Raw genomic sequence first — 12,166 nt, forward strand, 5'->3', positions numbered from 1 at the left:
TTTAGAAAATCTGAGCTTGTGGTAGGGACTTGTCCTCTGGTGGGAAATCTAGATTGGCAAGCAGTGGATGGATACCTTCTTCTGAAGCTGAGATTCATCTGCTTGCTCCAATCCCCACAAATGACTTTTCTGTAGGAAGGGAGGGTCAGAGAGAGAGTCTTCCATGGCTTCCATCCAACCAGCTGACCTGAGTCGTACATGGGGGAGAGACTAAGGATAGGGATAGGGGAAGCCAGAGTGAGGGGGTGGCCTTCACCATCCTGGCCATCGGCTTATGTCTCCTACCAAGTTTGTATATGGAGGAATTCTGGCACCACATAACTGTACCTGTTTGAGTCATTCCCATCTGCAACCACTCCCCAAGATGTGCAGCAAGTAAACAGGAAGTGTGCGGATATGGTTCTGTAGGTAGAGGGCATGCCTAACATCAGGAAGCTGCCTATAATACTCTTCATTCAGCAAACTGGGAGTGGAGGCCCAGCCTGTAATTACATCAATCTCTGGCATAGGCAGAAGGCCCAGGTCAAGGTCATCCTGGGTAAATGTGGAGTTCAGGGCCAGACCTTGATACATGAGAACCTGTCTCAAAATTTTAAAAAATTACAGAAGAATATGAAACTTCTCACATGTTTACTGTCTCCTATATCATTATGAATGTTTGTAATGTGTCAGAAGAGTGCATCATTGGGTCTAAAGTAAGATCTGTGATGAAAGGGCATGAATGTGCCCAAATAAAAGGTCATGCTAACAACATTGGGAATCATGTCCTGCAGCTAAATTAGGGAGGTAAATCTTCACATACTCAGTGTCCATCAAGCTGGCCCAGTCAAGTCTTCACACTAGTCTCTTGTGCAGAATCTCCAAAAACTGTGTGCTTTTTACATTTCATAGTAAACTGAATCAGTGACTGGATTGAATCCACTAGTGCCCAGAATGATGCTGAATCCAGTCACTCACTGTCATCATTGACAGTAATTGACATATTTGAGCTTCGCAACATGACTCCCCTCCCTGTTCTTCAGTTCCCATGGATCAGTGGTTTGATGATCCTGTACTATGTCTTCTACATTTATTTCTTTCATTGTTATGTTTACTTTAGAATTAAGAATCATCCAAATATTTACAGTTAAGTCCACAAACTTTCACTTTACCAGCAAGCAAATTGTTCACTACTGTTCCACTCTAGAGCTGCAAGAAGAGTGTGGGAAGAGCATCCTTCCTGGGAGTACAGATAAAGCTGGAGAAAGACACTGCACTACATTTTGTGTGAGTGGTGCCAGGTCTTAGAAATTGAGATGAGGTACATAGGCAGGTCTTGGTTATTTCAGACCCAGTTAATATTTTTTTTAGATATGGAAAGGATAATTTATTTGTTTTTCTAATCATTTTTTAGCATTTTTATTGAATTTTTGCGATTTCCAGACAATATATTTTGATGATATTTATGTCCCCTCTCCCATCCACTCCTCCCTACATTCTGCAGTTCTCATGGATCAGTTGTCTGATGATCCTGTGCTATGCCTATTACATTTGTTTCTTTCATTGTCATGTTTATTTTAGAATTGAGAGTCAGCACAATATTTACAGTTAAATTCTTAAGCTTTCACTTCATCAGTAAGGAAATTGTTCATTAATGTTCCATTCTAGAATTTCAGGATGAGTGTGGGAGGAGTCTCCTTCCTGGGACAACAGAGAAATCTGGAGAAAGACAAGGTGCTGTGTTTGGTATGAGCAGGCACCGGGGCTTAGAACTTGAGATGAAGCACACAGGCAGATCTTGAGTTGTTTCAGACCCAGTTAATATGTTAAAACCAGTACTTCCCATTTGTAAAACTTCCAGTTCCTTGAAAGTGGTATTAGCAGACATTTACTAGAAGGTGAGAGCAATCAGACATGAACAGGAAAGAAAATTCACAATTCAAGACACTTAAAAATTCCAGTGCATGAGATCTGTCTTTGGTAGGCTGAGACTGAGATCCTTGCAGACAGCCTGAGAGGTCGGGTCTTGACTCCCATTAGAGTAGCGGCTATTATCTCAGTGGACCACTGAAGAGTGCCAAGTTCTGGCCTCCCTTGGCCACCCTCTGGGAGAGGGCCTGAGAACCAAGGGGACTGCCTGACAGTCCCTTGTTCCTGCCTCCACGTGATGGTGAGCTTCCCCTAATTGTGCCATGCCCATCCCTCCTACCTGGGATTTCATGAGGCCTCTCTCAAGGCCTCCGGGCAGATCTGGCTTTGGTAGGCTAAGGCTGAGATCCTAGCAGACAGCCTGAGAGGATGGGTTTTGATCTCGATTGGTGTAGTGGCTCTGATCCAGCTAGGCACCTGGATAACACAAACAGTTCACCAGAGACCATCAGAGTTCCAGCCTCCCTCTGGCTTCTCTCTCTTGCATAGGGGCTGAGAACACAGGGGACTGCCTGAGAATGTCTGTATCCTGACTCCACATGGTGAAGGAAGGCTGAGTGTGCCTGATTAGAACATGAATAGGGCTTCTGTGGGTACTCCTGAATAGGTGATCTGAAGCCATCAGTTCCCTCCAAACTTAAACTGGGAGAGCCTGAACCCTGTACTAACCAGCTAGGCACCTGGATAACACAAACAGAAGCATACTTCAACTTAATTCTCATATCAGAATTATAAACAACAAAAGAAATTCACATGCCAAAATCTCAATGAAAGAATAATAAAATGGAAAGCCAAAACACTATGTCTCCACCAAACTCCACCAATTCTGTAGAAGAGTTCTACAAGGAGAACCCCCTAGAGATAACCCAGGACACTGGATTTAAAAGAACAATCATAAACATGATCAAGGAAATCAACGAATTTAAAGAACACACAAACAAATCAGAGAACTAAAAGAAGAAAAGGATAAACTTCTGAATGAATTCACAAAACAGAAATAATGAAGAAAACTTAGGCAGAAATGAATAAGGAAGTGAAAACTCAATAAGCCAACCTGAAACATCAGGGGAAAGCCTCACAGCTAGAATGAATGAAATGGAAAACAGATTATCAACACTGGAGGATAAAGTTGAAGAATTGGACTACTTAAGCAAAGATTATTGGAAATTTTTAAAAAACACAGGAATGGAATATGACAGAGATGTAGGACACCATGAAAAGTCCAAATCTACAGATCGTAGGAATAGAAAGAGGAGAAGAATTTAGGTTAATGGTATTGATCAGTTCTTAAACAGGATTGCAGAAGAGAATTTCCCAAAATTAAGGAAAGACATCCCCATACAAATTCAGGAAGCACATACAACACCAAATAGGATCAGACAAGAAATTCCCCAAGACATAAAATAGTATAAACACTAAATGTACAGAACAAAGAGAGACTACTGAAAGCAGCAAAAGAGAAACAAGTCACATACAAAGGAAAGCCCATCAGAATTACAGCTGACTTATCAGTGCAAACTATGAAAGCCAGAAGAACCTAGACCAAGGAATTTCCACTTCTATATGACAATAGATGCCAGCCCAGAATACTTTACCCAGCAAAAATGTCTATTATAGTTGATGGGGAAAGAAAAATCTTCCATGACACGAACAGTTTGAAAGAATACATGTGCACAAAAGCAACCATTTAAAGAATACTTGAAGCAACACAGAGATTGGAGAGAAAAACAACTTTACCCCAAGGTCAGTGAAAGAAAATAAATGAAGGCATAATTGAGGAAACACAAAATTAGACAAAGAGCACAAACAGCAATCAAAATGACAACCAATGCCCATCTTTCAATAATAACCCTAAATATCAATGGACTGAACAGCCCTGTCAAAAGACATAAGCTAAGTGAATGGATTAAGAAACAAAATCCATGTCTTTGTTATCTGCAAGAAACCCATCTCACCTTCAAGGACAGGCACTACCTTAAGATAAAAGGAAGGAAAAGAATATTCCAAGCAAATGGCACTAAGAAACAAGCTGGGGTTGCAATACTAATATCTGACAAAATAGACTTCAAAGTAAAACTAATCAGAAGAGATAAGGAGGGTCACTTCATTCTGAACAAAGGAACAGTTAACCAAGAAGATATTACAGTCCTTAACATATATGCACCAAATTCTGGTGCACCAAAATTCATTAAAAACAAACAAACAAACAAAAACCACTACAGTACTTTAAGACACAGATTAACCCAAGCTCAATAATAGTAGAGGACGTCAATACCCTACTATCTCTACTAGACAGGTCAACTGCACAAAGAATAAACAGAGAGATATCTGAATTAAATGATACCATACAGCAAATGGACCTAACAGACGTCTTTTCTGTATTCCAGCCCAGCACCAAAGAATACACTTTCTATTCAGCACCCCATGTAACTTTTTCAAAAATTGAGCACATACTGGGCCACAAAAGAAACCTCAATAAATACAAAAAATTAAAATAATTCTATGCGTTCTATCAGACCACAAGGCAATAAAGCTAAAAAATCAACACTGGATAAAGCAAAAGTCACTACATGAACTTGTGGCTATTGAAAAACACATTCTTAACAATGAGTGGGTCAAAGCAGAAATTAGGAAAGAAATGAAAGAATTCCTGGAATTCAATGAAGAGGACAACACAACACAGCACAACCTCTGCCACAGTTTAAAAACAGTCTTAAGAGGGAAGTTTATAGCTCTAAATGTCTACATTAAAAAAATTAGAAAGAGCCCAAATAAATGACCTAACACTGTGACTCAAGACATGGAAAGGCAAGAACAAATGAAACCCAAACCCAGCAGAAGAGAAGAAATAACAAAAATCAGAGCAGAAATTAATGAAATAGAAACAAAGAAACAATACAAAGAATCAATGAATCTAAGAGCTGGTTCTTTGAAAAGCTAAACGAGATAGACAGACCCTTAGCCCAGTTAACCAAAAGAAAGAAAGAGAAAATCCTAATCAACAAAATCAGACATGAAAGGGGAAACATCAGAACAGACACCCAAAAGATCCAGACCATGATAAGGGAATATTTAAAAAAACCTATACGCAACTAAATTTGAAAATCTAAAAGAAATGAATGGATATCTAAAATCATGGGAACTACCAAAGTTAAACTAAGAAGAGAGCAACAGGTTAAACAGACCCATAACATATAAAGAAATTGAAACAGTAATACAAAGCCTCCCAACTGAAAAAAGGCCTGGAACTAACCTCATTGATGCTTAACAGCCATAGTTTGAGGCCTATACTAATGTGGTCAGAGGGACTCAAAGGACAGTTTTTGCTCTTTTGCCCTCCAAAGTCGACTAAGTTCCAGTGGACTGTGGAATATCTCTCAAAATGTCCTGTAACTGTGGTGAGTCACATGTCTTCTTGTTCAGGGAGACCCCATGAGATGTACATGAAACAGTTTCCAGTCTACAAGAGGGGGTCAACTCAGAGGAAACATCTCATTCATGCTTCCAAGTGAAGCCAGATATGGTCAAGCAGACTTTTGACTTATCTTCACGTAGATGGAACTGGTAAAAGAAAGGAGCCAGGACCTCCTCCCAAGCCCATGTGACCCCTGAGGAACATCCTCAAATGACCTTAAGTTTAAAAATAAATTGATTTATTTGGGACAACTGTATGGTTTTAAACACCCAAAAGTAAAGTATATCCAAAGAGTAAAGTTATCAGTACATGTCTTTAAGAGTTCAAGGGATTACACATCCTAGACTTTAGGCTTAAGTCTATATTAAAAGTTATTTAGAAAATTATTTCTCATTGATGATTTTGTTCCTAACTAGAAAGTGTTGCTCAGATGTAAGACTTCAAATCTTGGTCTCCAATACTGTAGTGCCCACCTGTAGCTAAGGGAGATATCCAGCTATTGTTCTAAAATGATGGAGAAATTTATTTTCTCCTCCTATCTAGAAGCCTTTGAGAGGGAACTAACACTGATTCTAACCATTCCAACAGCTATCAAAATACCTGAAAGCAAATCCTGAATCCATCAATGAGAAATAATTATCTTGGAAGACAAAAGAAAAATGAGGAGGAACCCAATAGAGAGATGCTTTTGGAAGACCTTGTCAAGGAATGGACTCTCACATGAACATTTGAAAATTGCCCTGTTCTGACTTTTTTCTAGTTCCCTGCCTAGAACTTGTAATGCTAATTACTCTTGCCTTACTTCTCCTTCACACCTCTTATTCATGATTCCAGGACTTTCTTTTCCCCCTCAAGATAAGAGTTATGCAATTTGGGAGTCTTTTAGATAGACCCACTGAAGGGGTACACCAATTGCCTCACCCTACGTCCCTGTTCAGCATGGAAGAAGCCAGATCAGTTTGTGTCCCAATTCCTTATTGGCAATTTGGGTAACCTCTTCAGAGGATGGTGTGATAAGAATAGCATGTAGAAATTGGCTAGGCATTTGGGGGTAAAAAGACCCCAATGAAAAGTAGCCAGTTTCTTGGCTAAAACTCACAATGTCCTTGGGCCTCTTAGCAACACACTCTGTTCCAAAGGCCAAAAATGTCAAAAACATTTGAGAGCTTTTATGTAATCCTTAAAAGATTTTAGGGTTACATCTTTAGAGAGGGGAATGTTAGAGCAGCCAAAAGCCCCATAAAAATAAATAAATCAAAGAAGAAAAATGAGTACATGAAGTTATCAGAACAAAGTGATGGAGAAGTATGGGAGGAACTGGAGGGGAGGGAATGGGCATGGATTTGATCAAAGCACTTTATATACATGTATGAAATTCTCAATTAATTATTTATTTAAAAAATACATGTATAATTCCTTGGCAACACTAAAAATATGTAATGAAATCTCAGGAATAAGATGTATCATGTTGAAGAGACACAGGAGCCAACAGGAAGGAGAGCAATTGCCAAAGTTGAAGCAATTTGAGCGTGAAGTCAAATGGTGACAGAATTCAATTATAATCCAGAAGATAAGATTAATATCTATGGGGCCTGGAGAGATGGCTCAACGGTTAAAAGCATAGACTGCTCTTGCAAAGGACCTGGGTTTGATTCCCAGCACCTACATGGTGGTTAGGAACTGTCCTTAATTCCAGTTCCAGGGGACTCTGACCCCATCTTCTGACCTCTGTGGCATTGCATGACACGGGTGCACTCATACATGCAGGCAATACACTCATACACATAAAAAAAGATAATTTTTAAAAATTAATATCTATGAGTCTCTATGTACATAATGAAACAACTAGAATTCCAATCTAGTACATAGAAAGTGTCCTAGTTTGTTTCTCCATTGCTGTGACAAAACACTCTGACCACTACCAAAGTGGGGAGGAAAGGGTTTGTCTTACATCTTCCAGGTCACCGTTCATCAGGGAGCCCAAGGTAGGAACTCAGGGCAAGAACCTGGAGGCAGGAGGTGGAGCATGGGCCATGGAGGAATGCTGCTTACTGACTTGTGCTCCTTGCCCCTGCTCAGCCTGCTTTCTTATACAACAGAGGCCCACGTGCCCAGGGGTGGCACCACCCACAGTGTGTTGGGCCCTCCCACATCACTCAACAATCAAGAAGATGCCACACAGGCTTGGCGACAGGCCAGTTCAATAGAGGAAATGCCCCATTTGAGGCTCTATCAACCAAGGTGTGTCAAGCTGACACTAAAGCTATCCAGCACAGAAAGTATGGAGAAAATTTTGAAATAATCATTAGTGACCAGGTGTGGTGGCATATGACTTTAACGAGGTTGAGGCAGGCAGATCTCATTTCTACATAGGGAGATCCAGGCCAGAAGGGATTACAGGGAGAATTCCTCAAAGAAGAGAAGCTACTTCTAGACTAGAACTTCAGAATTAATGGTGGCAGGCAAGATTCATGACCAACCCTTCAGATGCTCTGTTCTGAGTCTTTTTACATGTGGGAAGGGCACTAGAAGAAAATGAAAGGGGAAAAAATCACCGAGATGCTGCAGGCGTTGGTTGAAATTTTGAGGAGATGCAGAATATGAATATTGTCTCCAGATACTTCTACAACTTTTCAAACAATCTCTACTGTTTGCAGTAGTGGCACTGGTATCTGGGAGGCAATCAACAGCTGTATCATGGACTTAAAGCTCTCTCAATAAGAGTGATCTCATGTATGGCACTGTAAACTCAGCCAAATACACATGGCAGGAGAAGACCTATATCCTAGAGAAAACCCTATCTCTTTCATATCTCTAGTCAAATAAAATTTCTTACTGTATGCTAAATATCAAACAGTATATTTACAGACAAACATACTGTACAGTACTCATCAAAGCTTCATTTTGCAACAGATGGGGACTACTGCAGAACTGAACATCTAGTCGGGCACAGATAGCATATGTCTTAGAGATGCCCAGTACTATGTGACACCTCTACAGTTGAACCTCTACAACTAAGGCTCATGGAACATAGCAGAACAAGGTAGAGAGACTCTCACCAGTAAACCTTCCTTATACAATAGAGTGTGATGCACACAGAAGGCCACAACTGACCAAGTTTTAAAGAAAGAGACTACAGACTGTAGGATAGGACTCTTATATGGAACCTCATCCACCCATGGTTTAGGGACCATTGCAGAAGAGGGGGCAGAAAGATATGAGTCAGGGTTGGTTCATGAACACAGGAAAGAAGATGCTTTCAGGCCACTGGAAATTAGTGCTTGTGAACTTGTGGCAATGGTGACATTGAGCACAGGATCCATGTAACTCAATTAAGCAAGGGCCCAAAGTTGGAAGATAAAAATAGCTGGTGGGCCGGCACTAGACTGAGAACTATTGGAGACTGATTGCTGCTGGGTGAGGGAGAGTATGCCTTCCATACGATCTCTAGATGGGCTGACTCAGCTCCAGTGAAAAAATTTACACTGAAGGACATTTGGGTACAAATGCCTGAATGGATAAGACTTAGCATGTATGGCAGAATACATGAGGTCTGGTGGGAGGATGGGGGAGGCACGGATGGAAGAGGGGGTAAATATCAGTAAAAATATTTATACAAAAAAGGGAAATTAAATCATTACTGTGCATAGTGAAGGCAGCTCCTTAGCCAAGTGGTAAAGGATGCCATGAATCCTCTCTAAGGATAAACCAGTAAAGGAGGGCAGGTAGCACTTCTGTGCTATTTGTGCTAAAGATGCTCAATGGAATCCTATAAGGGAGAAAGCACTGGGCCACCCAAAACAGGGATGTTCTAGCAAAAGAACAGGTGAGTTCTCAAAAGTATGGCCCTGACAAACATAAATACAAATGAATGATGACATATTGACCTAAAGTAAGATGCACAAGCAAATGTGACCTGGAATACTGGATGGGATCCTGGGATGGAAAATACATGGCAGTGGAAAAATTGGTGGAGCTGTAATTAGGTCTGTGTTTTGTGGGACTTGTAGTTTCCGCTTTTGCTGACTTTTTAATTTTGAGAATTAGTAACACAGATGTGAAGAATTTGTATTCAGGAAATGGATTATCATATAAAATAACCATACTGTCTCCTACAAATTAAAGCTGGCTTTCCTGTAATTTTTGGTTAGTTTCTTTGAAAACATTGAAACAGCATAGGGACTGCAAACAGCATCTCCCTGAAGCTAATAGGCATATACAGTGTCTGACAAGCCACCTACCAAAAAGGACGGATTCCAGTTCTCACAGTTCTTTCCCCTGTTGTAACTATTAGTAACAAGAGTCTTTTACCTAACACCGATCTCTTCATGAGTTACAGTTTTGTGTATGCAATAGCTCAATAAAATTTTGGCTGAAGGAACTTCCCCTTCCAGTAATTCAGCAAATCACTGGATGTTCATGGAAAGAGGATGGGCCCTGACACTTAGGCATTTGCAAATCTGCAACCAAGGTGATGAAGGCATCTAGGGAATGGGTGCTTTAGAAGGAAATGTCTTCCAGATACTAGCTTGGAAAAACCGGAAGAATCACACTACCCAGCATGCTGCTGGTATTGCTGTAAATAAGCAAGTAAAGGGCAAGATTCCTACAAAAAGAATTACATGATTACTGAAGGCAATAAGCCCACTAAGGGAAAGTGCATCTTCTTGAAATACATGGAGGAAAATGATCAGACACAGAAGGAAGCCAAATACCAAGGTGCCCAGGTTAATCTGAAGCTCTAGCTGGGGCCACTCCTAAGTGCAAGTGTTCTCAGAACCAACGGGTGGAGTCTGAGCTGCTGGAACCCATTCTCCACAAATGCTTGAATTAGTATCTGTGAAAAAAGAAAGCATTGTGCAAAAAGAACAGCAAAATTAAACCAAAAGCTGCAGGATTTTAAAAAGTGTAATGAATACCTGAAAAATATAAAAAATGTTCACCTTTATATAGGTATGAGACTATCACATTTATTGATTTCCATGTTTATTAAGTGTTTGAAATGGAAAGATTTTAATTGATTCATGTAATTGTATTCCCTATTGGTGTATTTGACTGTCCTAATACATCAGTGAAAATTTCACTTGAATGTGAGTATAGTTATAAATACTAACATCAATCAAATTATATTACAGCAAAAAAGATAGCCACTCATAGACATATGGCCTAAGCTGACACGCCAAGTGATGTCTTCTGAATAGGTGGAGTTTTTCTTATCCACTAAGATGATTTTAAATATCCATTCAACTTCTTCTTACAGTAATATAGAGTTAATTATTTCTTTTAATGGCACTTGGAGATTAACCCCTATTAAAAGTGCTTTTATAGACCAATATTCAGGAAACAGCATCATATAACTATGCATGGCCATTAAGGATAAGGAAAGAGTTTGGGAAGAAAATAATGTGAACATTTGGAGAAAAAGAAGAGATGCACTTTTAATATTCAACATGAAGAAAATTATTGTGCATTATGTTAATTATTACAAAAGGAAAATATTACAAAAATGACAGTCATACATTTTAAGATTTAGAAAGCTCTGTTGTAAAATGTATATGCCGAGAATCAGTGGAAAGTTTCAGTTTGCACATGTGCTTTTTGTTGTAGAGCTCACATTCCAATCAAAAAGCTGATGGAAAGGAGGGACCTGCTACTTCAGGCTCATAAGAAATGCATACAAACTAGGTGTTACCATTTCACCCTCTTCTTCTCCATCTTTTGTCCCAAATCTCTTCTCCTTGGCAGCCTTCTATTTAGGGGAGAGTGATGAGAAAACGCCTGAGTTGTCTGGTCCAAAAAGCTGCTGCTGAAAAGCGCAAGAAGCAACATCTCCATATAAGATGGACTGCTAGGTAGAGTGGTGAATTTCTAGTGGAGCATCACACACTCTCATTAAGCACAAACAACACCACCACTCACTGTGTCAATACCACACAGGGGACCAGAACATCAGGGGAAGCGTTCTCAGGTACTCTTCAGCTCCCCAGTGCTGATCTAAGCTGTGCCCCATGAGGGTAAAGATAGGCTTCTAGGACAAGAAGATTGGTTTCTGATCTGCCAGTCAGGTCGTCTGTCAGTCACTTGTGCATGCTTTTTCATGAATATGAATGAATGCACACACAAAGATTTATTTCTGCATAGAAAATTTTAGAAGTACCTGAAAAGGGAGATGATGTGACATTCACAGAGAGGAAATAAAAGAACTCCAGGATGCCATTAAAGAAATCTTCCCATCTACTATTATTTACAAATTCTGGCTATGGACATGATAAAGGAAAAAAAAAATATGATAAATGAAAAAAAAATGTACTAATTATATAACTTCTAAAACTTGCCCAAACCATTTTATGAGATTTCCTATCTCGCTCTAGTTTGAATCTCTGGTCAGCAACCTTTTTATTGCCCATTTAACTTCATTTCTCAAGGTGTAGATCAAAGGATTAAGTGAGGGTGTCACTACAGTACAGAAAAGGGTGAAGAATATTGTATGATTCTGTTTGTACTTGCGCTTGGGTTGAATGTACACAGAAATTACAGTCCCCAAAGCACAAACAGTGAGGTGTGACCCACAGGTACCCAATGCTTTCCTCCTGCCTTCTGTGGATTTCATCTTCAGCATACTCCTAACAATGAAGGCATAGGAGAGGAGAATGAGTTCCAGGGGAACCACCACATAGAGGACATTAGCTAGAGACAGTTCATTTTCCAGGAAGGTCGTGTCCCCACAGGTGATTTTAATCGTGGCCGGCTCCTCACACATAAAATCATCCATCCTGTGGTGGCTGCACAGAGGCAACTAGAAAACCAGGGCGGTCTGAACTGTGGACATCCTAAAGCCACTGA

This window comes from Nannospalax galili, unplaced genomic scaffold (genome assembly GCF_000622305.1).
Source record: "Nannospalax galili isolate Female #2095 unplaced genomic scaffold, S.galili_v1.0 scaffold3108, whole genome shotgun sequence".
Classification (NCBI taxonomy): domain Eukaryota; kingdom Metazoa; phylum Chordata; class Mammalia; order Rodentia; family Spalacidae; genus Nannospalax; species Nannospalax galili.